Source organism: Canis lupus, chromosome 5 (genome assembly GCF_048164855.1).
Source record: "Canis lupus baileyi chromosome 5, mCanLup2.hap1, whole genome shotgun sequence".
Lineage (NCBI taxonomy): Eukaryota > Metazoa > Chordata > Mammalia > Carnivora > Canidae > Canis > Canis lupus.
Genome location: NC_132842.1, coordinates 67,688,967 through 67,705,048, shown reverse-complemented (window position 1 = coordinate 67,705,048; position 16,082 = coordinate 67,688,967).

Here is a 16,082-nt window from a genome sequence, read left to right as displayed (position 1 = left end):
ATGTAGCAGGTGCTCAGTAAATAACTGCTGAATAGATGAACACTTCCTACTTGAGGTCTTTTCCCCAGAGGGTTTATGAGCTCGTGGAGGACAAAGCGGGGAATTTTTTGTCTGCCTTACATGGTGAGAGTTGCCTCTGGCACACATTTTGCTGAATAAAGGTGATTAGTCCAAATCTAACTGAGGCTCTAGGGATGAAACCTGGTGGGGCCTGATGTGTGAATCATGAAGTCAAGTCAAAAGACCAGATTAGAGAATGAGTAGCATTACCTTTCTATGAAAAATAACTCACTTGAAGGTTTGAAGAACACAGGACTCCTAGAGAAGAACAGGACCCTGGTGACCTGTTAGCCAGGGAGATTGTTCTGTGCCAATTTTCTTGACAGGAAGATGCTAGCATCTGCTGGCTCTGCACATTTTTACCTGACAGGGGGAAAATATGTAACCTTTTCTGCTGCATGAGGTTGTAAAAGGAAGAGATATCTGCCTCTCCCCAGAGGCAGAACGTGAGCCAGACACTGTCATGAGCACTTTAGAATTGTTATTTCATAAATCCCTTCCATGCCTTGAGAGGCAGGTAGTATTACAAACTCTGTTTTACTGAAGAGGAAAGCAAAGCTCCAAGAGGTGAAGTAACTTAGCCAAAGTCTCAGATATAGTGGCAGAGAGAACCCCAGAACATAATTTTCTTGATTCTTCATCCAGTGTACTGTCAACTGTACCATACATACTGTCTCCATCTTCAAATTGAAAGAGAGGGAGAGAGGGAGAAAAAGAGAAGGAAAGAGAGGGAGAGAAAGTGGTGGAGTGGGGGAGACAGAGTTTGGGGGTCTGTAATTCATTGTTTTGCTCATGTAACTCTTCAATGATAGAAATTTTCAAGGCAGTATAGGTGGACTCTCCATCAGGGAACAGCTGTGTGACACGAGCCCAGATCTAGAATTTGAGTATCAATACCCATATCTGCCTCTTTCTCTCTGTCTCACTCTGGGGCTTTCTGAGTCCCCAAGGATGATATTTCCCAGCTCCTTGCTCCTCTCTCTCATTTTAAGATGGAGATCTGAGATGCTGTGAATCTTCAAGTTTCCTGGTACACTTCTATAAAATGGCACCCACTAGCTGTTTGCCGTTGGGTGGGTAAAACACCTCTATCAATTAGTTATTGTTGCACTATAGAGTACCCCTAAGTGGCTGCTCACTCAAATGTATGTAGATCTATGGGGTGCTTCTGCTTCACAGACCTCAGCTCAGGGCCCAGACTGACAGAAGGGGCGTTAGCCACACAGACATTGTCTTCTCATGTCAATGAGGGAAGTAAGTAGTCTCATCTACTAACACCTCATCAGCCAAAGCAAGTCACATGGCCAAGCTCAAAGTCAAGACTCAGGAATTTACTATTCCTATAGAGATTGGATGAGGTCAGTGAAAGAAATTCTTTTAAAAGAATAATGTAATTCACCGTATCCTTTTGTCTATCTGGGCCTCAATTACTATCAGTTTCAATGATCATTTGGTCAAGGGATAGAAACACACATCACGTTTAAAGGGTAATATTAGAAATATTCTTGATTTGTGAAATAGTGCTACAATAGATTTCTGTTACTTGAATAGTTCATTACTTCCTTGACTGGAGTATTTCACAGGGGACATTCTATCTCTGAAACTGAACAACTCCATCTGATTTGATGCAGTTGGCCAATATATAAGTTCCATTTCCCATTACCAAGGTGGTAACATTTCCACTGCAATACTATAGAAACTGACCCATAACATTGTCAGTGTTCTGTTCCCCAATTACAGTTTTCTCCCTGCATGAGCTATTAATACAAAGGCCCTCCTTATCGATCTACTCGTTTTTTTCCCTAGCCCTCCCAGATTTTAGAACTTGCCACTTTTCTAGGAGAGTTTAAGGAAGGTTTCTTGCATTTAATGGCAAATGGGTTGGGTGTGTTTATTAGCCAGGTAATCATAAATATTTAGGTACCAGCTATATGCAGGCATTGCAGCAAGGAAGTGAAGACAGACCTAGTGGTGAGAGACAGTCCCTACCCTCAAGGAGAGTAGTGTCTGGTTGGAAAATTGAGATGCTCTCACATGTTGACATAGACCAGGCATGTCAGTACTATAGTGTACATACGGTTCAGGTCAAAGCATCACTGAAAATATCACCTTAAATTTCACAACCGAGGTTATGAAATAGCATGTTTTCTAACATGTTTCTCAAACCTGACATTTGTATCTTGGATTTCAGAAGCAACTTTGAAATTTTTTTTAAATTTCAGTTTTCTGAAATGATGCTTTTAAAGTTCTGATCAGCAATGTTTAAACTTCTCTAGCATTCTTTTCAGCTGAATTTCTCATCTTGTAAAGGGTATTTTTCAATTTAGGAGAGAAGGCTAATTTTGTTTAATAAAAGAAAAATAGAAGCACTAGATGGTATGCATTTATCTTGCTTTCAGTTGATGTTTCATTACAAATTTCCATTGCATCTGACACTCTTGCATTAACAAATCTTTGGATACATCATTTTGGAATTAAGACAATAATTTGCCTGCAAATTTGACAAAAAAATTCAGTAATGCTGGAGATCCATCATACAGATATAATTTGCTACTGCTGTGATCATTTTCAGTAAAATGATCCAATTATACTCCACATAGCTTGTTATTAGTTTCCCTCCCTCGACCAGCTGGAAAAGGGAAAATTGTTTCATATTATTAGTAAATGGCTAAAGTTTGCTTTGTGCACCTTCAAGTCTGATTCTGACAGTGAAATCTGGGGACATCAAGCCCCAAACCTTGTAATCACGTATTTGCTCAACAAATACATGTTAACCTTCTAAACTATTCAAGACATTGTGCTGGATATGAAGAAGAGTAAAAGGAGTTACACAGAAAGAAATAAGACAAGAGGTCCCAGACTCAGGGCCTCTAGTTGCCTGGATGATGACATGAGTTGCTGAAGTGGACATAGGAGAACTTGGCAAACAAGAGACTGCATGCCCTGCCTACTCAGCTCTAGTCACCTACAACCAACCTGGCACAAAGGTGAGACTGGTGTGACAACAGCATCCAAATTTTAAAATAAAGCCAAACATTGGGCATCTGGGTGGCTCAGTCAGTTAAGCATCCAACTCTTGGTTTTGGATCAGGTCATGATCTTGGAGTCTTGAGATTGAGCCCTGTGTCAGGCTCTACGCTAGCTGTGGAGTCTGCTTGGGATTCTCTCTCTCCCTATCCCTTTGTCTCTTCCCCAACCCCTACCATTAAGAAAAATAGAAGCTAATAACTGGAGCATTTGGTGAAATCTCTTGACTTGAAAAAATGGTCTACTGACCTGTAGGCTACTAACTGGGACCCCCATTTGGAGACAGGATTCCTGCCTCTAAGAAGCATAGGCAGCAGTGAACACAGGTCACTTTGACACGGAGCAGAGTGAATTAGTGGTGTGATGCATGCATCTCCAAAGTACTAGAGGAGCAGGAAGGACAGGGAGAGAGCCATCTAGGTGTTGGTTTCAGCAGGAGTCTTCTCTTGTGAGCCATTTGTAAGCCCCAAACACTTTTTCTTTTGAAGGCTCCACCCCAAGACATAGTAACCATAATAAAATACATTCAGTTCTCAGATTAAATATATTCTGTTGTCAAAAATTTGTTTTTAAAATGTTATTTTGATTTTTGGTTTTTCATATTCTGAGGCTCATTATTCTTTTTCCCCATCACTGCAGATCTCATTGTCATAGGCTCCTGAAAACTCTGTAGGGCCTGATGAATAAAATATTCCTGAACTCAGGAACGGTGTCATAGATCCTGAAAGACAGGAGTATTTCCACTAGCAGTGAGGAAGTGGAAGAGCTTTCCAGAAGAAGGAAACAGTGGGAAGACATTCAGGAACAGTCTGGAAAGGATAAAGTATTCAGGCTTTGTCAGGGGCAGGTTAAAGAGAGACACAGAAAGATAGGTCGAAGACAAATTTTGGAGACACGATATGGATTTTAGACTTTATTCTCCAGGCCATGAGGAGACACTGATGGTTTCTGGGAGAAGTTTGACCTGTCCAGAGTACTTATATGGGACTGACCTGGAAGGCTTCAAGGAGGTGAATCTAAAACTTGACTTTGAAGAATGACCTCAGAGCAGAGCTTGAGGTAGAATCCAGTGCTATTTTCATTAACTCTACTCCCTGTTTTCCTTAATGCCTTCTTGCCTTTGCCTTTCAAAGCTCTTTACTCCTTTTCCCTACCACCATGTTCCCCATAAAACAGTCTACTCCTGCTTCCTGGTCTAAAGCAATTTCCTGGTGCTGGCTTAGTTCTGTCTGGCCTTCTCAGTCAACATTTCATTCGTTACTACATTTACTCCCCCAAAACACATTTTCATAGAATTTATACTATGGTTTCCCTTTCTAGAAAGAACTTATTTCATAGAACTTTAATGCTGAAAAGGAAATTAGAAGCCAACCACTCTTCATTTCTTCAAGTTTATAGTAAAGGAAACTGGCTTAGATAGGAAAAATGACTTGCCTAACATCACGAGAATCAGAGCTAGAGTTGAGATAAGAATCTGTGTCATTTGGTTCAAATAATTTTGCTTCTTTGCACCTGGCTACTTCCCATAGGGCATAGCCTGGAGATTGAACTGACAACTATACAATGGTATAAGCCTTCAGACTCTAAGAGACATGACTGCTTTCTGAATTAAGACTGGTGTTCTCTGAGATGATTTGGAAATACTTTTAGTAATGGGGCCCTTAGCTTTATGCCCAGGCTAAGTTGTTTTGGGACCAATTAGACTGACCCATAAAATACATTCTCCATGGATTCTCCAAGGATTTGGAGATTCTCCAAGGATTTTCTCAGTCTCTGAATCACTTTCTTTTTTCAACCATTTAAATTTAGAACAAATGAAATAAATGTTGGAGCTGATGATCTATCCTTTTTCTTTTTCTTTTCTTTTTTTTTTGATCCATCCTTTTTCTGATCCTCTGAGAGGAAATATCTGACCCAGAAATAACCACTTTTTTATTGGAAAAATTTGACATATTGGATAATTTTTACAGTAACATTGTGTGTTACTTTGATACATTTATATATTGTGATGTGATTGCCATTGTAGCAATATCAATCACATTACATAGTTATAATACAGTATTGTCTATATGCATTATATTGTGCATCAGATCTCTACGACTTATTTACTACTCATTGCACATTTGTACTCTTAAGCAACATCACTCTTGTCTTCCTCTCCATCTCCTGCTAACCACCATTTTATTCTGTTTTTATGAATATAACTTTTTGAGATGCCACATATAAGTGATATCATACAGTACTTGCTTTTCTCTATTTGACTTATCTCACTTAGCTTAAGGTACTCAAGGGCCATCCATGTTGTCACAAATGGCAGGATATACTCTCTCGTATGGCTGAATAAAATTCCAGTGCATATGTACCACATCTTTTTTATCCTTTTATCCATTGATGGCCATTTAGGTGGAAATAACCTTTTTTTTTTTTTTTAAAAGCTGTTATTCATCCTTGGAAAAATAGTAATGTCAAACAGAGCCATGAGTTTCAGTGCTCTAACCTACCTTTCCCCACCATTTTAACAGTGAGGGCTTCCCAGGTAACATGAAATTTTCATGAAAGCTTCTTGTGTCTTTAAAAGAGATTTAGTGCTGAAACCTCCCATGACAGTCTGTTAATGTGACTATAACTCATGGTGATAGGTGTGTTAGACAGGCAGTGGAAGTGAGCAAAATAGCCATAAAATCACCCTAAATTGACCCATCTCCCTCACTTTTCTTGTCTTTGGATGGCTATCATAGTCCTTCCTGAAGATCTTCAAGAGGAGATGCCATACCCTGACTCCATAGCTTCAACCTGATGTTTTATCGTTAGATTTCACAAAGCTGATTCTCCTATCAAAACTGCAATTCCTTTGACATTTGATCTCTTCTTTCCTCAGGTCAGTTCTTAAAACACGGAAATCACTGCCCAACCTTGTTTTTGTCCTTCCTGGTCTTGCAGATGACATTGTTTCTGTTGAGACTGGTACCAAGGGCCCTTGAGGGTAAAGGCAACTTGAAAGAAAAGTTTCCTTGGAGACTCATGACCCCAGATTCTCACCCTTGGATGCATTTCAGATAGGCCTTCTTTCAAATGTTGGTAACTCGCTTCTCTGTTACCTCTTCATTTCTTCGGGATGCCAATGAACCTACTGCGTGCAAAATGAGAGCTCTTCCCTGTTTGAATCTGTGCTTACAGTCCCTAATTAAATAATAACTTGCATAAGACTATGCTGCTCTAAGCCTGAGCAGCATTTCCATTACCTCTTCTCTGAAGTCAAAATTACAGGCCTGTCATTTCCTGGATTTTCTCATAAATGCAAGCATTAAATTATACCTACACTCACCCATTAGTTACTTCTCTTTGTAGTAGGTGTTTAAATGTCTTATAATGACTCTCCTCTCTCTTCAACTTTCTATCCCTCTCAGAATATTAATGAGTTCCACCTTGTTCTAGAGCTCCTGTCTACTTTGTCTTCTAATTTCTTGATATAACATGAATGTGATTTTATAAAGCTCTTTTTTCCTTCTCTTTGGGAAGGGAGAAGAGAAACATCTTTCTTAGGCATCTTCTTTGAAGGGTGAGAGCCTGATAGGAGAGGAATCACTTTCAGGTTTCAGATTTTTCTTTGAGCAGAAGCGCAGACTGTTGGGTCCAGCCACTGACAGATTGAGTCCCTCTGTCCCTCCAAATAATTTTTGCCACTTGATCACACTGATGATGACACTTATGTTCTGGGTGCTTTATATGTATTGACTCTTTTAATCCTCACCATAACCTACAAGGTAGGTTCTGGTTTTCTTACCATTTTATACCTGTGGAAACTGAAGCAAAGAGGTCAACAAACTTTCTCATGATCACAGAGCTAGCCAGTCTCAGACACAGTTGGAACCCAAGCAGTCCAGCCCCAGAGGCCACATAATAGTCACCATCTTTTGAGTTACAAGTGACAGAAGCTCAACTCAAATTGGTTAGGTGAAAACAAACAAACAAACAAATTGGTTAGGTGAAAAGGGAGAGTTTGTTTCCTCAAAAACCAATTCTTGAAAATAACAGGAACAGAGCTGCTCTCTGAAACAGCAGAGGCTGATAACAGGCTGCCCTCAGGACTCTATCTCTGATATCTGGTATTTGCATAGTTCCCTCAGACTAGCTTCTTCCACAAGGCTGCACAGTGAAGGCCACCAATTATTTCCTAGTTGACACCCTCCCAGCTTCACAGGGAAAATAAGGCTGTTTCCCCCAAGCTCCAATGAAAGAAAGAGAGAGGAAGGAAGGAAGGAAGGAAGGAAGGAAGGAAGGAAGGAAGGAAGGAAAAGGAAAGAGGAAAAGATAACTGGCCAGCTTGGGTCATGCGACCAACCCCTGGACCAATCACTGTGACGAGGAAAGTGAGAAAATACAATCAGTTCAGCCTGGGCTAATGCCTGTTCTTGGAGGAGTTTTGGAGAAGTTACTGTGTAGTTATTGTGCAGTCATTGTGCAGCAAAGCTACACAGAAGTAGCTTCTGGTAAATCACATTTTAGAGTCATGGAATAAGAGAAAAAACAGTTCGCTAGAAATGGGGGTGCAGTGAGGGAAGATAGCACAGCTTTGCCATTGGTGCAGTTACTGTAAACTGAACAGCAGCCCCCAAAGAAACAAAAATCAGAGAAATAGAAAGGGTAAAATAATTGTTCCTGTAACAATGGAATGGATCTACAGATCTGGCAACACCAGACTTAGAGGTCAACAGTTAGCTAGATCTCAGGACCAAGTTCCCCTTTTTGGTGGGATGAGGACAGTCTACTTTCCAAAGCCACCATCAGGCCTGCTTTGCCATTTATGTTACCTGCCTGGCCCCTGTTAGGCATTTGAGTTTGATGCCTGTGGCTTAGCATATCACCAAAGAGCACATTCCATCAACAGAACAGCCAACTAGAGCATTCTTTTCCTCCATCATATTTGGCCAACAGCCCAAAAAGAAGGTTAATGCTTTGAAGAAAAAAGAGGCGAGGCAAAGGATCTGGCAGTTAAAAAAACAAGAGGTTTCAAAAAAAAAAGAGATTTCTTGACAGAATGGCTTATGGCATTTGACAGAATTTTTAAGGCGCAGAAAAACAAATTTGACAGCATGTGTTTTAAGCAGGAATGTGTATATGGCACTTCCAAAGTCAATCATTGCCAGTCTTTGTGTGAGGTGGGAATGGGGAGGGAGGGGGACTTTTTCTCTCTCTTTGCTCCTTCTTTCCACTCAGAGCCTTGATCTGCCCTCTTGAGATGGTTGTGTGAAATAGGCAAACCTATTACTTTCTTGTTCCCACTAATTTCTAGGTCAGCTCTCTGCCTTGGCATTCCCTTGGTAATAATGCCCAGTGGCTCCAGGAAAAGCCATGAGCCCCAGGGCATTGTACAACACTGAACTTTTCAAGCTTGGCCCTGGAGGTTCTTTGCTGTGTAAGCCAGGAGTGTTTTCTGGTAAGATGCCTGCAAAAAGCCTTCTAGGACTTAAAGAAAAGATTTTGTTTTCCCTGATAGGCTGGGATGGAGTAGGCTAGTAATGGAAATATAGGAAGAAGGGTTTATGTTTCACATTCACTCTTCATTTTTCTCCATTTCCAGATCTGTTGAAATATAAAGAGACTCTGTTGGAGGTGGGAGGGGGCAGTGACCCTGAGCTGGGAAGTGGAAAGTGAGTAGGAGGTGATCATTTAGGAAAAAGCATAACTCTGGTCAAGCAAATAAAGGAACTTTCTAGTCTCCTCTCACTGAGTGTCCATGAGATGATGAGTCTCTCGCTTCCTTTTATGGAATTATTGGTGTCATATTCACATTTGGGGTGGAAAGCAAGCTTGGCTGCCAGTGACTTTCTCCTTCTGCTGTCCCTCTTGGAGTAAAACCCATATTTGTGCAGCAGATCCAGTTTTTCTGACTGCTTTGCTACACCTCTGGGCACTATTGTCCTCTCTGTAACTTGTGTAATCACCCTGCTACATTCCTAAATGATTTTGGTGTTTATTTGCATGTTTTCCTCTCATTTTACTAAGAGAGAAGAAACAGTTTATTGCCCCCTATTGCATCTCTACAAAGTCTCAGCTTCAGCTTAGTATTGGACTTGAATCATTGTCCAACCTCTTATTTTGCAGATTTTTTAAAGACGAGAAATACTACCTTTATCAAATTCAGTTATTGGCCAGAAGTAAATAAGAATGTGTTTTAACTCATATTTTTTCAAATTTATATCCTGTGTTCAAGGTCATTCTTAATCTAACAAGTTATTGTGTCTCACACCACATTAATTATACTCCTCTATCCATCTTTCCATCCACCCATCTGTTTATCCATACCTCCACCACCTATTCATCTACCCATTCATCCATCCAACCAATGATCTGTTCATTCAACCATCCATCCAAGCATGTATCCAACCATCTACTCATCCATCATTTTTTATTCAGATAAAAAAATAATAAATCCATCTTTTTGATATGTTTATTTATCTCAGTGACCATGTGGAATCAGCTGCATCACAAAACATAGCTACCGTGCAAAATTGTTTTTTAAGACAACCAAATATAACAATTTGACTAGGCAATTATTAAATGTATAACTGGACTTTTCTGGAAAATATTATTCCCAAATCTTTAAAAGTAATTTTTAGTTGTGAAAGTAAAGTATGACTGTATTTCTTAAAAAGACAAAGAAAAGAAAGAGAAAAACAGAGAAGAGAGATGTGAGAACATCACAGATGTCTCTTTGCTAAGGTCTCTGCTCCCCATGCCCAACCTTGGTCTCCTCCCTTCTCTCTAAAGGCCACCATTGTTGAGGTAAGATTTGCAGACCTTTATGGATGCATTTATATAAATATAAAATATGATACAGTTTATATTAAAATACACACAAAATAAAGCCATGGTAAAACATACATGCATGTATTTCTTCACAGTAATAAGTATATGCATGTATTTGCTGATTTTTTTTTTATAGCAAGTAACTTCAAATATTTCCCACAGTTTCAGTAGAAAGGTACTGGGTCATTTATTCCATGCTTTTTGGTAAAATTTTGAAGACCCTGGCTAAACATCAGTGTTTTGGGTGGCATCAGTGTCTGAGCTTGGGAATATTGGCATAAATTTGGAGATATGCAATTTTCCCAGATGAATTCAAATTTAAAACCACCCACTTTTACAGAGGGCACTATATTATCAATTCTCCCCAGGCTTTTCCTTATATGTAGGGGCTGGAGATTAGGAAAAACAGCCTGTCCGCACCCTGATTTCCACAGGCGAGGCTTCTCCCACCAATTCACTTGCTCTCAGTTCACTCTCCCTGAATTGAGAGCAGAAAAATTGCCACCCAGGGAAAAATAACTTGAACAAGAGAGAGTCTTAAAGCATAGGACTGTCTCTATATCAAGCCCAAATTGGAGGTGGTAGAAACATAAAAAGAGAGCCTTAAGTCACAATGTTAAGCTTGCTGTCACTCTGACAGGAATCTTCCCTTTCAGCTCTTCCCTCACATCATTAATTCACTGTATATTCACTTTTTGCTTTGCTCTGGTAGTTCTGATTACACTAAATTCATTTGCCTTTAAAATAGAAGCTTGTTCTTTACCCTCTGCCCCAACTTTATCACCAGCAGTGTACCTCAACATGGATTAAAAAAGCATGGGTACCATACTTCAACAGTGGCATAGCCATATATTAACATACAGGAACATTTCCAAATTGGAAGACTTTAAGCTTTAAAAATATGTATAAATTAGGGGGATTTATAGATATACTCAAATAGTCCATGAACATGACTCATCATATCTGTTATCCTAAGAATCTATATTAAATTATTCATGTATACAGCAGATTTTTCAATGAACCTAGAGTCCTTTACTTTAAGATGCTTTTTTTGAGAGTAATGATTGTAGTGGACTTAAAAAATAATAGTTGGTGATTATTCTAAAGAATTTAAGCAATACCAAATCTACAAAGAAGAGAGTAAAAGAATTATACCAAGTCTAACCCCTAGAAGTAGATATGAATAAAATAATGTGAATATTTTTAAATTATCAGAATATCATTTCAGATGCCTCTTTTTCTTTTGCATGTATACAGATGGGAGGACAGATTAATCATGTAAAACATGTTGCTATGAAGTAGATGATTCCATACATGCTATTTCTAAAAAAATTAATTTATTTTACTTAAATTTAGTAGGAAAAAAATTGACATTAAACTAAAAAGAATTTATAAATTTAAAGTAAAATTACTGTACCATCAAAGATACTAATTTCTAAAAGAGCCCCCTTGGATTAAACTAATAATCACAATTAAAACTTGAAAGAGTCTGTTTTATTTTTAGCTAGTTATATCAATTTTTAGGTATTGTTTATATATATCAATTTCAAATAATATTTGCTTACTCCATCCTTTGGAAGATATGGAAATCAGCACTGCCCTCCCCTTATCTTTGTTGGTAATTTTTTCTTAATTTTCAAAGTTTATGATATTTGCAGGCTATTCTATAATTATAATTCCCAATTTACATAGTTCTGGTTCACAGTTAAGTGACCCCAGCGTTAATAACCTGTCCCTTTCCATGACTTCTCCAACCCTACTTTTGACTTCTCTCTCTTAATTAATCCTACTTTTGACTTTTCTCTTAATTGGCTATATTTTATTCTTTTCAAGAAAACTGAGTGTGTTGTTTTTCTGTTGTTATTTCCAATGAGAATCTCAGTCTGCAACTGTTATAGCCGAATGGCATTTTACTGGAGTAGAGTAGATTAGGAAGGTGTTTTACACCCAGGCCTCAAAAGCCTTGGACAGAGATCCTGGCAGTATCATACTCTGCCTCTTGGGTCCTCGTGGTCTCAGAGTAATAATACTTAGAAGCAAAAGGAAAAGGGGAGAGAAGAGGAGGAAGAGGGACATGTGTTGGTGCAGGAGAGTGGGAATAATTCTGCACGAGCCTGGATGAGAAAAAGGGTTGTGGTGCAAAAGAAAGGCTGCCCATCAAAGGATGAGGCCCACACTTGTTCCAGCTCTTCCATCGGCTATACATGAAACCCAAAGGAGGAGCAAAAATGCCCTTATGAAATCACAGAAGCAGAGACGTGAGCAAAAAGCAGCCTGCCAGGGAATGAAGGAGGAAATCCTGCCACCTGAAAGCCAAACCCTCTGAGGAATAAAGCAGAGTAAAACTAACCAACTAAATAAATCAGAGCAAAAGCAAATTAACAGGGGCAGTGAGGACAGGAGGGAATGAAAAGCTGGTGATCAGGCACAGCTGGCCCATTCAGAGCAAGCTTAATATCCCCCAATTACAGGATGAGCTCTGCTCTTCAAAAACATTTACACTCATTTCCTCATTCAGTTCCCAGCTACACCGCAAAGTTGACGGGACTAGCCCCATTTTACAGACAAAGACACCAAGCTGGGATATGGCGGGGCTGGGATTGGGTCCCTGTGCGCTAATCCAAATAGGGCTTCCTGCATTAACATCTCTGGCATATTCAAAAGACAAAGAGGATAAAACTGGGAGAGGTTCCTCTGGATTTTCCTTTGGTTGTCTTTGGTAAGATGGATGCTGGATGTCCAGCATCCAGCTGGATGCTGGTTGTCTTTGGTAAGACGGATGCTGGCCCGCTTTGTCATGGACATCCATCAATGGCCCACCACTTTCCTACCAGGATATTACTTCCTGTGCTCCCCACTGGGGAAAGTCTTGGTGAAAAACAATTTCAGATCATCACCTTTCACTATAAAACTAAGGGAGCCACCTCAGGATAACAAGAGCAGATGCTCTCTCTCTAGATTTTGAATCTGGAAACAGTGCTGAAAGGAAAAGTAAAACCACTTAAAAGTAAATGACCTGTGATGAGGCCATTCATCATGAAAATGGTGGAGGAGGTAAGGGCCGAGGCATCCACACTTGAGATAGAACAACTACTTGTTATATCTTTCCCATAAGTCTCCACTTGTATAAAGAGACCAAAGGTGCTTTCTGTTGTATGCAGCCCAGAATCCTAACTGACACAAAGAGGTTGGCTCCAAGCTCCAGCCCCCTGCTTGGCCACGAAGACCCTAGTGGACAGTCAAGGAATTGAGAAGGCAGCAGAGAAGACTAGGTCTTTCTTGGGCCATGCAGCTATAGATGAACAGATCCTGAGTATGGCAGATGTTCAGCAATCCTTGTCTAATCAGTGAGAAACATCCTAGAGCCTCCAGAATGGTGGATTTGTGACCAAACAGAGGAGTTCCTGGTGGACTGTGGGATTGCAGTCTGCATTAAGCTGTAGTTGCCTGAGGGAGAGGACTCAGGCTTTGTACAGGCACATTCTTCTAGAATGTAGAAATGCATCTTTATCATCAAGCTTGTTCAAGGTATCATTTTCTCCTGCAAATGATTCCTTGCACCAGCAGAACGGCAGGCATCTTGCAGAAAGGCCATCCTCTGAGTCTCACTGTTTGCAGCAGAGATGCTTGAAAGAACCTGCCCAGGAAATGTCAGTGAGTCAGCTCTTAAGCACTCACCCCTGGACCTGCCCCCAGGCAGCCTGTAAACAAGCGTTGTCCATTCCGTGGCAGAGCTTTGTTTCCAGAGCACTCAGTGGAGTGGCCTAGCCAGCAAGCCTCCATAAATCATACCTCAGAGCCCACTTCACAGGCTCTTTCCTGCTGCCTGAGGGCTGAAAGATAACTGTTTCCCTGATGCACAGGTTTCTGCTTTCTCCTTTTCCACTCCTCTTGCTGCATAGGAAAGGCAACATAGTTCTCATGGTGGAAGTCAGTGTTAAATAAAAGAGTTGGCCTGGCAAGAAACAAAGAACTTGGGTTTTACTTTATTCATTCCTTCAGTCTTAAGAAGGCTGCTTGCAAAACAGAGATGAAGACCTGAATAGGGCGACAGCAATAGAAGCAAATCCTTCTCTCTTGTCTCTCTTCTCGTTGACTTTCCAGCAACAGTCTGAGCTACAATACCTGTGCTGGAGCTACTGGAGGCTCATTTATGGGGCTTCTGTTCCTGGTCTTTCCCTCCTAGAATGGAAGATCCATGAGGGCAGAGGCTTTTTGCTCTAGTTACTGCTGCATCTCCAGGGCCTGGGAACATGCCTGGCACTGATGGAGGGGTGTGCTCAATAAATCTAGTGGAAAGGAAGTGGTGCTCACCAAGTGGTGCAATGTGGCAGGGTGTCTCTTTTTCTTCTTCTTGGTAGTATCTGGGATAAAATGTAGAATGTGAAAGTATCCTAGTGATGCACTCCAATAACTATGCTTTAGAATAAAGATGTCCAGAGAGATAAAAGCATTTGCCCCTGAGTTGCACTGCTAATTAGTGGTAGCTATGGGACTCACACTAGAGATTCCAGACAACTCCGTCCAGACCACAGAAGTCTCCTTAAATTATTAATTTTTCAGGTTATATTAAAAATATGATAGTTTTAAATTTAATTTTATGACTGCAAGAACACTTAACGTAAGATCTACACAACGAATTTTTAAGTACATACAGTATTGTCAATGACAGATACAGCGTTGTACAGTAGATCTCTAGAACTTCTTTATCTTTCTTAACTGAAACTTGATACCTGTTGATTAGTAACTCCCCATTCCCTCTTCCCCCAACCCTGGGAAACCACCATGTCATATACTTCGTGTAAGTGGAATCACAGTTTGTCCTCCTGTGATTGTCTTATTTCACTCTGCAGAATGTCCTCAAGATTCATCTCTATCATTGCATATTGTAGAACTTCTCTCTTTTCTAAGGTTCCATTTATGCATCCACCACATTTTCTTTATCTTTGCATCTGCTGATGGATAATTTGATTGTTTCCACCTCTTGGCTACTGTGAATAATGCTGCAATGAATATGGGAGTGCGAGTATCTCTTCAAGATCCTGATTTCAATTATTTTGGATAAATACCCAGAAGTGGGATTGATGGACCATACGGTTAAATAAAGAAGAAAAATTTATGAAACAAATATATGATCTTGCTTGTCAGATTTTAAGAGGGATTCAATAAATATTTTTTGAACGAACTGATGTTAAAAGAATTACTTTGACAACTTGGATGAACTGAAGAAGAATGACGAGGTCGGAAAGCTATATCATTTGAGAACCAGCTGAATACGTTGGGAGTCTGGAGAAGGAAGGGCAATGGGGTGCAGAGCTGCTATCTTCACATACATTTCTTTCCTCCCCCACAAACACTTAGCACATACTCAGCAGACCATAAATATTTGTTGGGTGAGTCAATTAATTGCTTTGCTTGGAAAAGAGAGGGCTGACATACTACATGCTGTTTCAGAAAGCTCATGATAGCTAATGAGTAGAAAAGTTTCGAAGAGCTGCCTCTCTTCAGGGGAAGTGGGTGGCATCTGTCAGAACTGAAGGATAACAAAACTTCTCAAACCTCAATTGTTCGTGAATCATCTGGAGGTCTTGTTAAAATACAGATTTTGGTTCATTAGGTCTGAGGTGCAGCTGAGATTCTGAGTTGCCATTGAGCTTCCTGGTGATGCTGGCGCTTGCTGCTCATAGACCACCCTTTGGGTGGGGAGGGTATAGATGAAAACTCCTCAGACAGGGTAGAGACAATAATCATCATGGGTCATTTCCATCTCTAAGAGTCCCTGAGTGCTGAGCCTTCAACAAAAAAGACAAAAGTTGAGAAATCTGGTAGGATGTGATTTCCAGACATACAAATTAATCTATTTATGCAAATTCAGAGATCTCTGTGCTGGGAACTGTGATCAAAGGAAGGAGGAGGTATTTGTATTTTCACACCAGAAGAAAAGCAATCCTGGTGGCTGTGATTCTACTAAAATGCTCGGAATATGTACGCTGCATTTCACAACAAATCTGCTCAGTTTGATGCATTTAAAAACCTGTCAAATGCTTTACAAGCAGAAAATACATACCTCATGCAGAACCTGTAGACACTTAAAGCCCCTTGCTGTTAGTCTCAGCAAAATGAGGTCTCTCACTCTCCAACAGCCACTCCATTAGGTGTGTTTCTGAGATACCAGTTTTCCATCT